Raw genomic sequence first — 16,286 nt, 5'->3', positions numbered from 1 at the left:
CAAGGTTTTCTCGTGGAAGAATGTCACTGGGTGTGTGGGAACCTCCACGTTCATGCTGTAGTCTGCCTCGGCAGGGCGTCGTAAGCCGCAGAAATGGAAGGCGAATTAAAACCGGCTCCTTTATCTTTCTAGACCCTTGAGCCCCGTTAGCATGTCTCTTACCCACTCTGAAAAGAAATTAAGTGGAAATTGCCTGTTCCAAGTTGCTTTGAAAAGTCACAAGCGTCACCAATATGCTTTCTTAAGGACACCCTCCTCTTCCCTGTAAGCTGTCTTCTGCTGTTTCCTAAGAAAGTGTTTCTACTTATTGGTGAAATAAGTGTCCCCTTTTTTTTCCCCTGTCTGTATTTAGCCACCAATTAGTAAGATGAGCAGAAATGCTGCCATGCTGAGCGCCGAGCTAGGGGCATGAAAAGAGGCTGGCGCTCCATGAGGCAAGCTATAAAAGTGTCTTTTTATCTTCCAGGAGAGGTCCTCAATAGGTTAGTCTACCTCCCGGAGCCTGTAGCTATTTCAGTCTAAGTACTCATTAAAGTCAATCTGAGATATCGCCGAAGCCTTTGGGTCCTTTAAGTGAATTGCCTCCACTTGAATTCAGCTAAAAATAGTTCACTTTTACTCCCCACAGGGCTGCTCCCAAATTACATGAACTCTCCCCTCAGCCTCCCACCCCACCAAAGGTATTGATGTCCACAGCAAGACTTGCTTCTTATTAAAGAGCCAGGGCCGTGGCTGTGAACGCCCGCCTGACAGCACGAAGGGAAGAAAGGGATGAGCCCCAGTTAAAGCTGAGCCCAAGAACATGAGATAAGAAATTAGGACTTTGGGGGGGGGGGGGACACAGATTTTTTTCCCCTCAATAAATTATTTAAAAAATAATGACCAATTATGTCTAAAAACTGATGAGAGTACACAGCAGTGTGCCAGACCCATCCAAATACACTGAGCACCTACTATGCCTTTCCGTTTGGGAAACACTGAGAATGAGTAGGTAGCCTTGGAGACAGGCAGAAGAGGGAGCATTTCCAGGCGAGCTGGAGCCGGCCCTGACAGGAGGAAACTCCTCTCGAGGTTACTTAGAAATAAGTGCAAAAAGGGATCGATTTGTTTCTTAAAACCTAACAAGGAATGGTCACAGCATGCGCTCCTGATCGCCTCCAAATCACCCATATACTGAGCCCACAGACAGACCCAATGCACACTCCGGGCCGAGGACCCCACACCGTCCTGTGAGCGATCCACGGGATTCCAGGCTGGCAGTATCCCACTAGTTTCGAATCTCCTCCATTAAAGGCTTTGGGGAAATTGAAGCTCTTGTTCGGGAGCCAAAGCAAGGTGGCCCGGGACCAGGGAAGCAATAGACTCCATCCTTGATTTTGTTTCCATTGAACGGAAAACACCTTGATCATAGCTGCTTTGATACACTTGAGTGTGAATCAACAAACACCTACTCACACCTCCCGCCCTTGGGGTGGGATACGCTGTATTGTCCCACTGTTTTGGGCCCGGCCATGAGACGATTTGGTCAAGGGACTGCTCATGGACGTGACTCTTGGAGAGTCTTCCCTGTGCTTCCACGGTTTGGCTTGGTGCCCGTGCTCTTCTGACACTCGTGGTGAGAGGAAGTTGGCCTGGAGCACCTGGTCCAAAGACGACGAGGGGACATGTGGAGCGGACTTACTCCCAATCTCGAGCTAAACCCTGCTGAGTCCAGCCCGACCCCGCACAGTCAGAGCTGCCGCCCCGCAGCCTGGAGTGCACCCACATTAGGCAATCACAGATGCCCGAGCAAAAACGTGCTCGTTTAAGCCACTGAGTTTTGGGGTGGCTCGCAACGCAGCAATAGCTGACTGATACACCATTCTCGTTCCATTTTAGTCCGTTCTCCATGCTAAAGCCACAGTCATCTATTTAAATACAGATCCAACTGTGTCACATCCTCGTTTAAACCTTTCAGTGCTTCTCTTTACTTTGGGAATGAAGACCTATGAAGTCCTCTGTGATGGGCGGGCCTGGCCCCTACCAGCCTCGCTGGGGCCCCTTCCCCGTCACTGTACGCCAGGCACCTGGCCTTCTCGCTCAGTCGTTTGCTGTCACCATGTTCTCTTTTCTCCTCACGGTCTTGTTGCGGTCCTACTGTGTGCTGTCCTTCCCACTCTTCTCTAGTTGACTCCTACTTGCACCTCAAGTGTAAGCTTAAATGTTACTTCCCCATAGGAGCCCTCCTTGATGCAAAGTTTGAGTCCCAATTCTGTGGTCTCACAGCCCACTGTGTTTCAGCTTTTAGCCCCTCACTGCAGTTGTCATGAATTATTCAGCTCTGTAACTCATTGGTGTCTGACTTGCCCTTCATGAGGACAAGGACATGTGTGTGTGTGTCTGATTTGTGCCTTATCCCTTGCCTCGCACAGTGGCATGCATCTGGGAAGTACTAAAATACGTTTTGAATGAGTGGTTGACTACAGAGGCTACGCTGAACAAAATGCAGGGGAGCACCTAATAGGTCACAGGTGACGTTGCTGAAGACCTGAACTGGTTCAATTAAAATGTCCTGTAAGAACTTAGTGTAGGGTAGTGTGACCGTTGGAGCACAATCAGAAAAAGGCAACTGCAGGACTTCCGGTCAAGATGGTGGTGTAGGTAAGCACGGCCCGCCTCCTCACACAACCACATCAAAATTACAACTAAAATGTAGAACAAGCATCACTCAGAACCATCAGTAATCGAGTTGAATGGGAGTCTGACATGACGGAATTAAAAGAAACCACATCCATCCAGACAGGTAGGAGGGGCACAGACATAGAACACTCTGGTCCCATACCCGTGTGTGTTGGATAAAAATTTGGGAAGGATATCTCGGGAGTGAGGAGTGAGTCCCAGCCCCACACCAGGCCCCCTGCCACCAGCCCAGGGTTCCAGTGCCAAGAAGATAAGTGCCCATAGCTTCTGGCTGCAAAAATCAGCAGGGATTGAGTTGGTGGAAAAAGCTGTTGGATTCCCAAACAGTTCCTCTGAAAGAACCAACACAGACTTACTCAGACTCACTCACCCTGAGCCTCAGCACTGGGTAGCAGCTGAAAAGGTACCAGAGGCATACAGAGAGGAACCCAAGTGTCTGGCATCAAGGTGAGAGCCAGGAGACAGCTTTCTCCCAGACAGAAAGGTGGGCAGAGGCCATTGTCCCCTTTCTGAACCCTCCCCCCCGCACAGCCACATTGCTGGCAGGTGGCTGCCATATCTGAGACTCCCTCAACCTGTTTGTCCCTCCCTGAAGATCCCCTGAGTCTCTGTCCCAACTAACTTACAGCTTCCAACAGTGACTTTTTCATATGAATGGCTGATCTTGGCTCATGTTCACAGCTTCCTACATCCTATCAAGCAAGCAATAGCCGGCTTCAGTGAGCCCCAGCCCCATACCTCTTGCTAAGTGGCCCCAGGCCTGGTATTAACAGCAGCCAGCCTAGATACACAGTTTGGCTTCACCTGGGACTCCCCATGCCCAGCACAAGTAGCAGCCATCTCAGATTGCTTTATAGCTCAGGCAGGATGGCACTGGGCAAAACACAGGTGGAGGCTGACCTTGGCCTCCACCACCCTGGAAACCCTAGGGCCTGCATACCCAGTGGTCAGCTACAGACCATGTCAGAGCACCACCACCCTGCCCCTGCACAGCCGCTCCTCCACGGAGGGCAGAGGTTGGTGGTCAGTGGTCGCAGCCAATCTTTGCAGCTGGCTGGCCTGGGTAAATCCCACCCATTGATTGACCTGCCAACAGCAACCAAGGCTCAACTACAAGAGGAGGGTGTACTTAGCCCACACAAAGGGTGCAGCTTGAGCACCAAGCTTGGTGATAGGGAAGGCTGTGCCACTGGACCCTACAGGACACCTACTACATTAGGTCACACTACCAAGACACGGAGTCAGAGCAGCTCTACCTAATAATACACAAACAAACACAGGGGGGCTGCCAAACTGAGCAGGCAAAGAAACATGGCCCAAATGAAAGAACAGATCAAAACTCCAGAAAAAGAACTACATGAAATGGAGATAAGCAATCTATCAGATGCAGAGCTCAAAACAATGGTTATAAGATGCTTGAGGAACTTAGTGAGGACCTTGGCAGCATAAAAAAGATCCAGTCAGAAACAAAGGGCACACTAATTGAAATAAAGAACAATTTACAGGGAAACAACAGTAGGATGGATGAAGCTGAGAATCAATCAGTGATTTGGAACATAAGGGAGCAGGAAACAACCAATCAGAACAACACGAAGAAAAAAGAATTTTTAAAAAATGAGGATGGTGTAAGCAGCCTGTGAAACAACTTTAAATGTCCCAACAGTCTGAGCTGTAATAATAATGAGTGCTGGATTTCTAAATGTTACCGAGTTAGAAATGAAAACAATGGTTATAAGGGGAAATGTCATTAGCTGGAGGGGGTCTGGCAATGTGGAAAGATTGGATGGCAGCAGGACTACCGATGAGTTTCAAACAAGTCAAGAAAATATGGTCAAAATTATGCCTTTTGGGGTGAACTTCAAATAGCACCACAGCTTATCTAGTAAGGAGAGTCCCCAGGCATCATGATAAATACAGAGAAAAACTAAAACCTACCAGGAATGGCACAAAGTTTGAAACTGGAAGTGAAAATCTCTCGACGGTTTCAGTGCAAAGTACAAAGAGGAAAATCAGGATGGAGTCACAACTTTCTGAGCTTCAATGTCCTTCCCCGTATGAACAAGAAAGAGGCATCCGGAGGGGAGGCTTGGGATTCACAGCCTCCGGGTTCCCTGGAACCTACGAAGACCCCACCGAGCCTCCTCCTGTCCCCGCCCCCCACGCACAGGCCGTCACAGAAGGGAGCCTGCAGAAGCCATCTCATTTCCGTATTCCGGTGTGTCAGCAATGTCCACAGATACAGCCTCCGTTGTCTTTTATGGAGGGACGATAATAAGTGGTAGAGGATTGTGAATACCTCTTTAGCTAGTAAGTATCTTGGGCTGTGTCCCTTGGCTGTATCACTTGCGCTAATTAAAATGATTTCAGCAGAGGGTCCTAGAGGGCTGCCTGTGTTGGCTCTCATGTTCTTTGCTTAAATAATTAATCATCGTTGCTATCTGTTATGCAGTGTGTGGGAGAAGAGCAAGCGAGCTCGATCCCAGGGCATTCTCAGCATGCCTGTCCCCCTTTGCATAGGCTTTCATGTGAGGTTCTTCATTAGCTGGCACCAGGGTGCAGATTTCCCGCCCTTAGCCTTCACTGTTCATTAACTAGAAAGAGGAACTCCATCTGATTCACCAGCTGGGGGCAAATACTGCTGATGGGAAGCAATTTCCCAAAAGAACAGCAATGAAGAAAGTGAGGGGAGGGGATGCGGAGAAGACCAAACCACAAAGTTCATGCAGATTGAGCAATCTCTGCTGAACCAAAACGCAGGCTCTCAGTGTCTGTCCCATCGCTGCAGGCCAGGCCTCAGTCTCACAAACAGCAAAGGATTTCAGAAAGCCCTTCGCTAAACGTCTGAATGGCAAACAGGAAGGTTTATATCCTCAGGCAGGTCTGAAATGTTTTTACTCTTAAAACAGTGAATGGGCCCTGGCTGGCGTAGCTCAGTGGATTGAGTGCAGGCTGCAAACCAAAGCATCGCAGGTTCGACTCCCCATCAGGGCACATGCCTGGGTTGCAGGCCATGGCCCCCAGCAACCGCACATTGATGTTTCTCTCCCTCTCTCTCTCTCTCTCTTTCTCCCTCCCTTCCCTCTCTGGGAATAAATAAATAAAATCTTTAAAAAAAAAACAGTGAATGGGAGGGACGAAGCTGTAAGTATTTCATAGTAACAGGCCCTGCTACTTGTCCGCGGGGGCGGAAGGCACGGTCGGTCACCACGGTCCTTTCAGCTGCACTGATAACACCGCAACATCTAGAGGTACAAAATGCATTGTGAGTGCGGGGGCGAGCGTGTGTGTGTGTGTGTGTGGGGGGGGGACGGCTGTTTATCATTTACTCCCAGAGAGTACAGGCTGTTTGCTTTTGGGATAGTAATTATTTTTTATACTGAATTGGATGGTGACCAGCAGCGGGGGAAAAAAGGCGATAACCAGACTACTATGCTCAAAGGCTAACAGACAGTGTTTGGATCCCAGCTGAGGTCTTCAGCTGGTTTGTCTTTATGACAATGTTAGAATGTTAGAGTTGCACCGACAAATACGCTTATGAGACGCGTCAGTCCTTCAAAACACTTGGCCGAAGAAGTGAATAATTATTTGTTTATACTGTTCCTGAGCTCAGTCGGAGCAGAATTCTCGGATACAGGGAGGGTCTACCCACCAGAGGCCGCGGGAGCCCACACTCCGGGGACGGCTTGGCGGAGAGCCAGGCGGTCGCAGCTGCGCATCCCCACCCATGACACAAAAATGTGTACATCCGCTGACCTACAGAGTGCTTTTATCGCTGGGTTTAGTGACTCCTTACTATCTCCAAAGTAAAATCAGACGACAGCGCGTAACTGACGTGCTGTTGCCTGTGCCCTTAGCCTCCTTATCGCTGTCCTCGGAGAAGTCAGAGCCAAACCAAACGTAAACAGGATGACGAGTATAGGGACCAAAGCAAAAAAAAATTTTTTTTTCACTTTCTCTCTTACTGGAAATTATTAATTAACGTTGTAATTTTGGTTCTCAAAACAGAAAGAATCGGTTCTCCTTTTCCTTTACCAAGAAATCTCTTTTTGTTCAGTGCAACGTCTCTGCCTTCCTCTCCCATTCTCACCTAGCACCTACCTATTCACCTGGTGGGCAGGAAGGCCTTCTTACGGGGTAGAATTTGAGGACCACGGTTGCCATGACTGCTCCAAAATAGCCCTCCTGCTCTACGCGCAGCCTGCTGTGGTTCCACCGTTGTTTCATTCTGCACTTGACCTGAAAACTTGACTGCGTTGATAGCATTGGAAATGGGGAAGCGGGAGTAGCTGGCCAATGGGTGGCAAGTCCTGGGTAGCTATTTATCCATTTATACGTTGGGTTGTTCATGCAATAATATCCGTCGGGCATCTGCACGTGCCAGGTGCTGTGCTAGGTAGGCGTGGTTCACAGAGACCTCCTTGTCCTCCTGGAGTTCATGGCCACGCGGGAACTGGATCTAGCACCAGTTAAGAAAAGTCTCTTGAAGACCAATCATTCAGGCAGGTGCAGCGGGGGAGAAGCGGGAGAAATGGAGCCGTAGAGGCGGTGGGAGCTGCACACTCACAGTCCCCAGCACGAAGAAGCACCTCGTGATCCACAGGGAGAAGGCCTGTGTGTGGCCGGAGCCCAGTCGGCAAGGGTGGTTCAAGGTCAGGCTGGAGTCAGATTATGCAGGGTCTTGTAGCCATGCGAAAGATTTTGAACTTCATCACGAACAGAAAGAGAACTCATTGAACAGCAGAAGTCTGGCCACACCGGTATGCTTTTAGAAGATTCTCTTGTAGTCGTGTGGGTAGTGGATGGGGATGGTCGGAAACACCTGAATGAGAGAGTCCTTGGAAGTTGCTGCTGGGGTCTGGATGAGAGCTGATGACTGGTTCAACTGGGACAGAGACGCGGAGATGGTGGCAAGTGGGGAGGTTCCAGATATGGTTTGGGGATGGGAATAGCGTGGACTGGATGAGGGGGAAAGGAGAGTGGTGTCAAGGATACCCGTAAGTTTCCGATGTAAGCAACTAGGCGGAGCAGTGCCAGTTGCTGTAGAGGGAGCACCCGAGGAAAGGGAGATTTGGGGGCCTATTGAGTGTGAGAGGTAAGATGGCATGAGCGAAGCCAGTGCAGGGTCTACTGAAGCCGGGGAACACGCTGTTAGGGGTCTCCTTCTTTTTCTCTCCCCTTCCCCCTCCCCTTCCCTCCCTCCAAATGTTTGTTTCTGTCCAGTAACACTGCCTCCTTCTTTCAGAATTTTCCATGCGGTGGGTGGAAGATGGTGCTAATATGTTTGCAGTCTCATCCTTATATTTCCTGATCCAATGGGAAATCCAGAACTTCCTTCATTTCTAATGTAGAAACTTTCAGGGAAGAACTCCAATGGGTTTAGCTCAGGTCCCATCCTACTGAACCATAGTCAAGAGAATGCGGCACTTGGATTGGTCCAGATTGAGTTCTGTGTCTTCCCTGTTTTTTGTTTGTTTGTTTTTTGTTTTGGTGAAGGGGAGAGAGTAGGTGCTGCACCTGGGAGCCTGATTAGCACCTCCGGGAGGTAGAGGGGGGCCTGGAGGAGCAGTTCCCCGTGGAGGAAGGGGGGTGCGAGGGTGCTGGGTTGTTGGAACCAACAGATGTTTCCTGTCTCCTAAGCCTTCAGTGTTTCATTTTAAGACCCTACAGATGGACGGAGCCCGAGTTAATCCTGGAGTAATACTGCTATCTAGAAAGCAAAATTTCCCAGCTCTGAGCTCATGGGGTAGTTGAGGTGCTGGCTGTGTTGAGAATTTATCATAATTTTAACCTATAAAATATATTTATGAAATTTTTTTTCTTTTTTTTATAAAGATTTTTTATTTATTTATTTTTAGAGAGGGAAGGGAGGGAGAAAGAGAGAGAGAAACATCAATGTGCGGTTGCTGGGGGCTGTGGCCTGCAACCCAGGAATGTGGCCTGACTGGGAATCGAACCTGTGACACTTTGGTTCACAGCCCGAGCTCAATCCATTGAGCTACGCCAGCCAGGGCCTATTTATGAAAATTTGGAAAAAAGGAAGAGAATCCATTTCACACTGACACATTTTTGTGTGCATTCCTGTCCCGCCTTCCTCCCTTAAGCATCTATCTTTTTGAAAAATATAATTTATATATTATGTCTTGAATAGCAAGTGACTTGTTCAATTTTAGTTCATTTGTTTAACTATCAATATTTATGTAAAAATTATTTGAATGTATAAGGGTTTTTTTTCCGCATTGGTGTGCTCTGGAAAACTTGAAGGAACAACTGGTGCGTTGTGTTGGCCAGTTCTGGTTGAGCTCTTGCTAGGGGCAGGGTAGTCTGGACGTGAGGGAGCACAGACATAATTAAGACCTACTTCTGGTCCTTCAGAATTCACCATTTCATGACTTCTGATAAGATTAAAGTATTCCTCCATTGTAACTATAATACAGGTTTAAATCAAAAGAGTGATGTGGTCATTTCAGAATATGAACACAGTAAAGGAAAAAAAAAGGTATCTCATATCCTTCTTGCACAGAGCAGGAGAAGAAATGTCTGGAGAGTGGAAGAGGATGGGACGAAAAAGGGGTGAAAACAAAGGTTGGGAAAGCAGGACAGGGGGCCTTTTAAATGGCAGTTAGTGTCACACTGTGTAACTGTTAAGTTAAAATGTTGAAAATGAGAGCACACTTAAGTACATGTGTCCCTTTAAAAGGAAAGGTGGGTGTTCACCCCTGGCTGGTGTGGCTCAGTGAATTGAGCGCTGGCCTGCAAACCATGAAGGTTGCCAGTTTGATTCCCAGTCAGGGCACATGCCTGGTTTGCAGGCCAGGTCCCCCGTTGAAGGAGTGCAAGAGGCAACCGATCTATGTCTCTCTTGCACACCGATGTTTCCCTCCCTGTCTTTCTCCCTCCCTTCCCCTCTCTCTCTAAAAAATAAATAAAATCTTTTTTTAAAAAAAAAAGGGAATGTGGGTGTTCAAAGCAATTCACATTTTGCCTATAAAGAGTTGTTTCTCCCTGTACTGTCTCCAGAGAGTGCCAGATAGCAGACTCAGACTTTCTATAGAAACATTCTGATCAAAGAGCCCTTTCCTCGACAAAAATGCACTCACTGGTATTGCTAAATGCACACGCTATTCTAAGTTTAGCGGACCCACGGAGGCCCATCCCTGGGCTCTCTGGGCTCCGCGGACTCCAGAGCGGGCCTAACTGCTTCAAAGGTAGTTCCCAGCTCCAAGATTCAGCAAGACCACGCCTCTAAATGTCTTGCAACCTCGCCCTTTCAGATTTTTCAGGGGCCCTGGGTATTACCAGTCTCACCAAGGATTCCGCCCGGACTGGCAGTTCCCGTTTTTAAAACACAGACCCGTGTATAGGAGAGGCCATTATTTTTACGGGATCCCTGTGCTCCGGGAGCGGCTAACGACAGGCAAAGTTGCTGTACCTTAGCGACAGCTCCAACCTTAACCTGGGCTCCGCCCTCAGGCCGCCTCCCCCTCCGAACGCCCGCCCCTTCTCTCCAGCCCACCAAGGGTCCCGGCCCTAACCCTTTGCTCTCGGAGCTGCTCAGCCACAACCCGCGACCCTGCTCCTTCTGCCGTCTCATGGCCCCGCCCCGGGGCCCATGGTCTCCTCCCCCTTTCTCGAGGTGCCCAATAAACGTCCCCGAGAGTCCCGCAGCTCCCGCCTCTCAGCAGGAAGCCCCGCCTCACAGGCCAATGTGGCCAATGATGACCCCGGCGCGCACCAGGGCCCCGCCCCTAACAGGTCCCGCCCCTGGGACCCGGCCCACCGCGGCCCCCTCCATTCTGCGGGGCGTTGCCGTGGTCGTGCCTCCGCCGCCCGCGCGGAGCCAGATGCCGCCCCCTTCGCCGGTCCCACCCACGGCGGTCTGGCGCCTCCCTCCCTCCCCGCCGCGGTGACTCACGGAGCAGGAGGCGGAGGCTGAGGTGGCCGCTCCCGCTGCTGCTGCTCCTGCTCCTGCTGCTGCTGCTCCTGCTGCTGCTGCCGCCGCCACCGCGGCTGTTTGGGGTGATCGCGCCCCGGAACAGGCCGCCGCGCGCCGTGCACGGCCCCGCAGCCCCCGCCGGCCCGGCCGGGTCGGGCGGCCCAGGTAAGCGCCGAGGCCAGCCCTACCCCGTAGCTCCTGGGCCCGCGCCGCGCCTGGGCTCGGGGGAGCTGCCGGCCCTTTGTCTCCCGGGGAGGGGCAGCGGAGGGCACCCCCGACCCAGCTCGGACCCACCGGCTGGGCCCCCGGCGCGGCTCCCTGGTCCTGGCCAGGCCTCCTCGCCCCGCCGGGCTGCCGCTGCCTTCTCTCTCTCCTGCCCCCGCCGAAGACCACCCTACAGGGTCCTCACCTTCTCCGGGGAATCGCCTCCACAGGTGTCCGAGCCACCCACGCTGTGTAGCTCGCTGCACCGCGTCTGCGTGGTTGTCATCCTCTGTCAGCACTCAGGGTCCTGCGTCCTCTTGTCTCTTGCCTCACCTGAGCCCCACTCCCAGCATCCTGACCCTGTGGAGAGAGAGCTCCTCCATATTTCCCCAAACTAAATGCTGCCAAGATCTGGCCACTGGGCTGCCCTTCCTCTCTCTAGTTTGATTGAACTGCCTTCTCCCGACTCCACCTCTCTGCGCGAGTGCTACTGGAAGGTACACATTGTAGGCACATGTCTCATCTGCATGGCCAGCTGTTACGTGAGCCTGCAAAATTAACCACTTGGCGCCCAAACGACACTTCTCACCTCCTTTTCATCACCCCCACCCCAACCACCTTCCTTGTTCTTGAACCTGGTAATCAAGACACATAGCTCTGGACACCCAACCTGTTAGGCCCCACGTACCTCCCTCTGTCTTGCGTGCCAAACTTGTCTGAGCAGGGCCTGCTGTCAGGTTAGCCCCTGGGAAGGCCGGGGAGGCCTGTGCGTGCAGCGAAACTGTCGATAAATAATGAGATGTGTGTCTCTTGTGGCACCTCCTATCTGAGGATCTAAGTATGCTGTAGCTGTTATTTTGTCTCCTGCCACTCAGAACTTGGGGAAGTGTGCCTGGCTGACTGTTGGGTAAACTGAGGCACAGGTTGTGTTGGTAAGGGACCTGGATGCAAGTTGGAGTTTGTTCTGAGGTTCTGTTCCCAAGTGCCTTGGCTCTCAGCTTCCTGCTACAACTGCTGGGCTGTAGTTCCTGCCTTTTGATTGTAAATGACACTGATCTTTTGGACCATTAAAGTATCCAGAGATAACAAATTTCCTCTGCTTTTTTTTTTTTTAACGATTTTAGAGGAAGAGAGGGACAGAAACATCAGTTTGCTGTTCTACTTATTTATGCATTCATTGGTTGCTTTATGTATGTGTCCTGACCAGGGATCAAACCCACAACCTTGGCACGTGTAGATGACACTCTAACCAACTGAGCTACCTGGCCAGGGCCCAAGGTTCCTCTGATTTCAAGCAGGACTTTGGATGATGAGTAAAGGTGCCAGCTGTTAAATGTTAGTGTGTCATTCATGGTTTCCTGGTGGAGTTTGTGGTCCTTGTAAATACAAGCTGCCTCTATGGGATGGAGATTCATTCATTCAATAGTGAACGCTTACTATGCGGCAGGCACCCTTCCGAGCACCAGGACCACAATGGTGAAGGTAGCCCCAGCCCCCGCGCTCCTGTAATGGCCGTTCTAAAGAGGAGGGCGTAAGCGAATAAGCAGACAACATAATTTCAGTAGCGGTGAGTGCTGTGAAGGTGGGATAACCCGTCTGGACTATATTCCAAATGCAGTTAGAAACCGTTGGAGGATTTTCAGCAGAAAGGCGATAAGATCTAAGTTTAAGTTCTCCAAGATCGTTCTGGCTGCCACATCATGACAGGGTTGTGCGGAGCAAACACAGAAGCAGGGGGTGCCAGTTGGGAGACAGACGATTGCAGCTGCCTGGCAGGAGGTGATGGAGGCTGAGAGGGCCAGCGTGGAAACAGTAGAACTGAAGAGGTGGGTGGAACCAGTCTGCCCCCCTGGGAGAGGCTGGGAGCTGCACAGCAAAACTTCAGGGAACACCGACTGAGGTTTCCGTGTCTAGCAGAGAATTTCTAGACCTGACCGTGCCCAAGCTGAGCTCAGCAAACCTTAACTCAGCACCTGTCGTGAGCCAGGTACTGTGCTAGACTCTAGGGGTACAGGCGGTGCACAAGGGGAATAGGGAACAGTCCCCAAATTATTATAACAGCGTGTTCACAGAAGGGTCACTTCCTCCTTGGAAGAGGGTTTGCGGGTGTAAAAACCAGTTAGAGGCAGAGGAGGGCAGAGCACGCTGGGCTTTGCCCCCACACCTAGCTGCAGTATTTGAATGAGAGCATGACGCCCTTCTGCTGCTGTGAGATGTTGCCCAAAGGTATTGGAACTATTCTCGGGTAGGAGAGCATGAACAAGTTCAGTGACCATGAACTTGAACCATTAACCAGAATAAAACTTGATCTCCATGCTCCTCTAAATCCATGCCTTCAGGACACGTCGGAACTAGAGGACCTTGGGGGTTATGTTAGGCCGGCTCCTCTTTAGTGGTTGGCCACCTGTGGCTCCTGGAGGCTGCATAACTCTTGAAATCCCATAGCAGTTTGTGCATTTTCTTATGGCCCTCGCCACTTGCTGCCTCTGGCTCAGCTCCATGGGTATGTGCACGGCCCTAAGCTGTCTGAGGCCAGGACCCCTGTTGGGAGAGTTTGTGTCTGTGTCCCTCACAGCACGCGGATTGGTGTCCTGTACAAAGAGTAAACTCGTCACGTATCCATTGACGTGCCTGGGTGTCTCACAGCACCTAAAGCTAGCAGCCAGGGATCCTGACCCTTGTCCTCCTGTGTCTTTTCATCAGACCGTGCTCACTCTCAGATTCCTCCTCTCCAGCGTGCAGCCCAGGTAAACCCCGCGGCCTGCGTCTCTCGGAGCTCCCAGAACTCCCAGAACAGGGCGCCCCTTCCTCGATGGTCCTCTCTCCCGCCCTGCCTGCAAGGGACAGCGGCCGGGTTTGGGTCTCGGTCGTGCCGTTACGAGCAGCGTGACCTTCAGCGAGTAACTTAACCCCTCTGTGCCTCAGTGTCCCCGTCTGTAAAATAATAACACTTCACGGATTTGTTGGGAAGATTACATTAAGTAAATACCTTTCAGATGTTTAGAACCGCCCTGAGCACTGAGCACCTCCTTGGTTGAAGCAGCAGCTACTATTACACCATTATTTATTTATCTTATCTCCCAACAGAATCAAAGCTCTTTGGGGCAGAGATTTTGTCTTTTTTTTTTTTTATCTACTATTATGGTTCAGTGCCTAAACTTTGTAGGCACTCAGTAACTATTTGTTAAATCAAGTGACTTATCGAACACCTACTGAGTGCCAGGCACTGCTGTAGGTGCTGGGGATACAGCCAAGAACGAGACTGATATGATACATGGTCTAAAGAGGTTTACCTCGTAGATCACAGGTGGCAAACCCAAGGTCCGCGGGCCGAACCCGGCCCTCCACGTTGTTTTATCCGGCCCGGCACCTTGTTTCTACCTGGCGGCAGCGCCAAGCTCTCGCTGAACTGCGAAGCAGCAGTTACACGTACACAGTCCTAAATTGCATTTGGCCCTTTGAAGGCCACCACAAGGCTGGTGCGGCCCCTGGTGACAATGAGGTTGATACCCCCTGTCGTAGTGAGTGAGGCAGACAGTAAACGAGTGGACGTGCGGGCAGAATAACACGGAGTGGTGGGAAGAGACCCAGGGAGACCGTCTCAGGGCCATGAGACGGAGAGCAACGGGGCGTGACTTCAGCTACCTTTGGGGAGGTGACTTTGAACGGGGACCCAGTGGACGTGTAGAGGGGACAGCAGGAGCCATGAGTCCAGCGGGGCTGGGACGAGGCGGGCAAGGAGTTGGTAGGGGCTGGATCTTTGGCTACAGGGAGGGGTTAGGATTTTACTCTTTAATCCTGAACAGTGGGAGGTCCCTGTGCGGGAACCTTTCCTGGTGGGCCGTTCTGGGAGGAAGAGCAGGACACGAGGAAGAGCAGTGAGGGGGCGCTCCTCGTCCTGGGAGGAGGGCTTCTGGAGGCCAGGAGGCCAGCAGTGTTGCGTTTATCCCTGTCAGGCCTCTCATTTATCTGGCCGAGGCACCTAGAAGATTTGGAGATGCCGGTCAGGTTAGTGAAGGTGCAGGTGTGGGTCTGTGTGTCCTGCGGACTCCCCTGAGCCTTCTTCCTCCTGAGCACTTACGCAGTCCGTGACCATTTGTTGGGTTGAACGCGTGAGCCTTGCCAGCCCTTAGCATCTTGTCCCGTGTTCTCTGCTCCTCTGCATGAGTTCAAGCTTCTCATCTTGGCATTGGGTCTCAGGTAACCTTGGAGTTTTGCTGTCATTCTTCAGATGTGCACCAGCGACACCCCCACACAAATCTGTCACGGTGTCTCTGGGGGGGGGTACACTGGCATCAACTGGGCAGCTCTCCTTACTCCCCGCCCCACACCCTTCTCTTCTGGCCTCCTGTTGAGTATCACCAGGTCCTCTGTAGAGGGTCGGGCCACAGTGTCACTACTGATCACGTGGTCAGGAACACAGTGACCCCTGGAAAGCACTGGCTGCCTTCGGCGTGAGCTGGGCAGAGTCGGGCAGCTCAGCAGAGCACGCGGAGAAATGGCCTTGCACACCCAGGGCTCCAGCTCACCAGGGTTCGGGGTTGGCCTCCTTAGACACGACAATGCAGTTGGCCAGCCAGCTCATCACAGCCTCACTCAGGCATCCCCTTGTCGGGCAGTGTCCACGGTGCCGCTTGCTCTTACCCTTGAGAGGCCCGCAGAGCATCGTGGGGATGAAATAGGACTTCCGTGTTGTCGGTCACTTACGGGGTCCCAGGGCGTTTCGTCAGCAGGACCCGAAACGCCCGGGAGTCACATGTCACCTGAAGCCTTGTAAAAACCAGACCGAGTGGGCGTGACCTTTTTCGCCCATAACTGGTTTCTTAATTACAAGAGTGACGTGTGCTCATTTAGAAAATGAGAAGATGAATGATAATGGCATTTCACGTACACAGTGCCCGTCTGGCCCTGCCGTCGTTTCCGAGGTACACGCCACTGCTACCGTGGCGCACACGCAGAACCCGAGGTCTGGAAAGGTTAGGTGACTTACAGAGGCCGAGCTGGTCGGGAGCGGAGTCAGATTCGAACTGAGGAAGTACGTGTGGCTCCTGGGCGTGAGCTCTGGGCATTCTATTAGAGCCTGCTTCTTGGCAGAAACAATAGAGGAGAAGAAGAAGAGAAAAAAAACTCCCCTCGGCCCAGCAGCCAGCGTGGGTGGCGTGGGTAGGGGCCAGAGTTAGCTCCCTGGCCTTGGCGAGGAGCTTGAATCCCTACACCCTTTCCCCATTGCTTCTGACCTTGGGCAAGCTCATTAACCTCCCTTTGCCTTACTTTCCCCAACTGTAAATAGGGATAATGATACCTGTACCTTCATAGCTCGCAGGGGCATTATGATGTTTGAGCCAAAGTGCTTTTGAACTTCTTTTATGAAAGAGCGCTGAGCACCAACCGCTGTTATGCTCGGTTATTAAAGACCCATTATGCCCCGATCCTCCCCGAAGCCTTGTTAAAAGGCAAGACAACAGCCCGC

General features: G+C 51.5%; 1 protein-coding gene across 1 annotated transcript in view; it reads left to right on the top strand.

The window, feature by feature from the left end:
• The first annotated feature begins 10,607 nt into the window (after positions 1-10,607).
• CTNNBIP1 (catenin beta interacting protein 1) overlaps positions 10,608-16,286 on the top strand; it is a 45,285-nt gene continuing 39,606 nt past the window's right edge. Inside the window, exon 1 of the mRNA XM_036025279.1 lies at positions 10,608-10,777. The gene's annotated coding sequence lies outside the window, so the exon portion shown is untranslated. The remainder of the gene's footprint in view (positions 10,778-16,286) is intronic.

The sequence above is a fragment of the Phyllostomus discolor genome, chromosome 5 (genome assembly GCF_004126475.2).
Source record: "Phyllostomus discolor isolate MPI-MPIP mPhyDis1 chromosome 5, mPhyDis1.pri.v3, whole genome shotgun sequence".
In the NCBI taxonomy this organism is placed as follows: domain Eukaryota; kingdom Metazoa; phylum Chordata; class Mammalia; order Chiroptera; family Phyllostomidae; genus Phyllostomus; species Phyllostomus discolor.
Note: the sequence above shows the minus strand (reverse complement) of the source record. Positions and strands in the feature narration are given on the sequence as shown.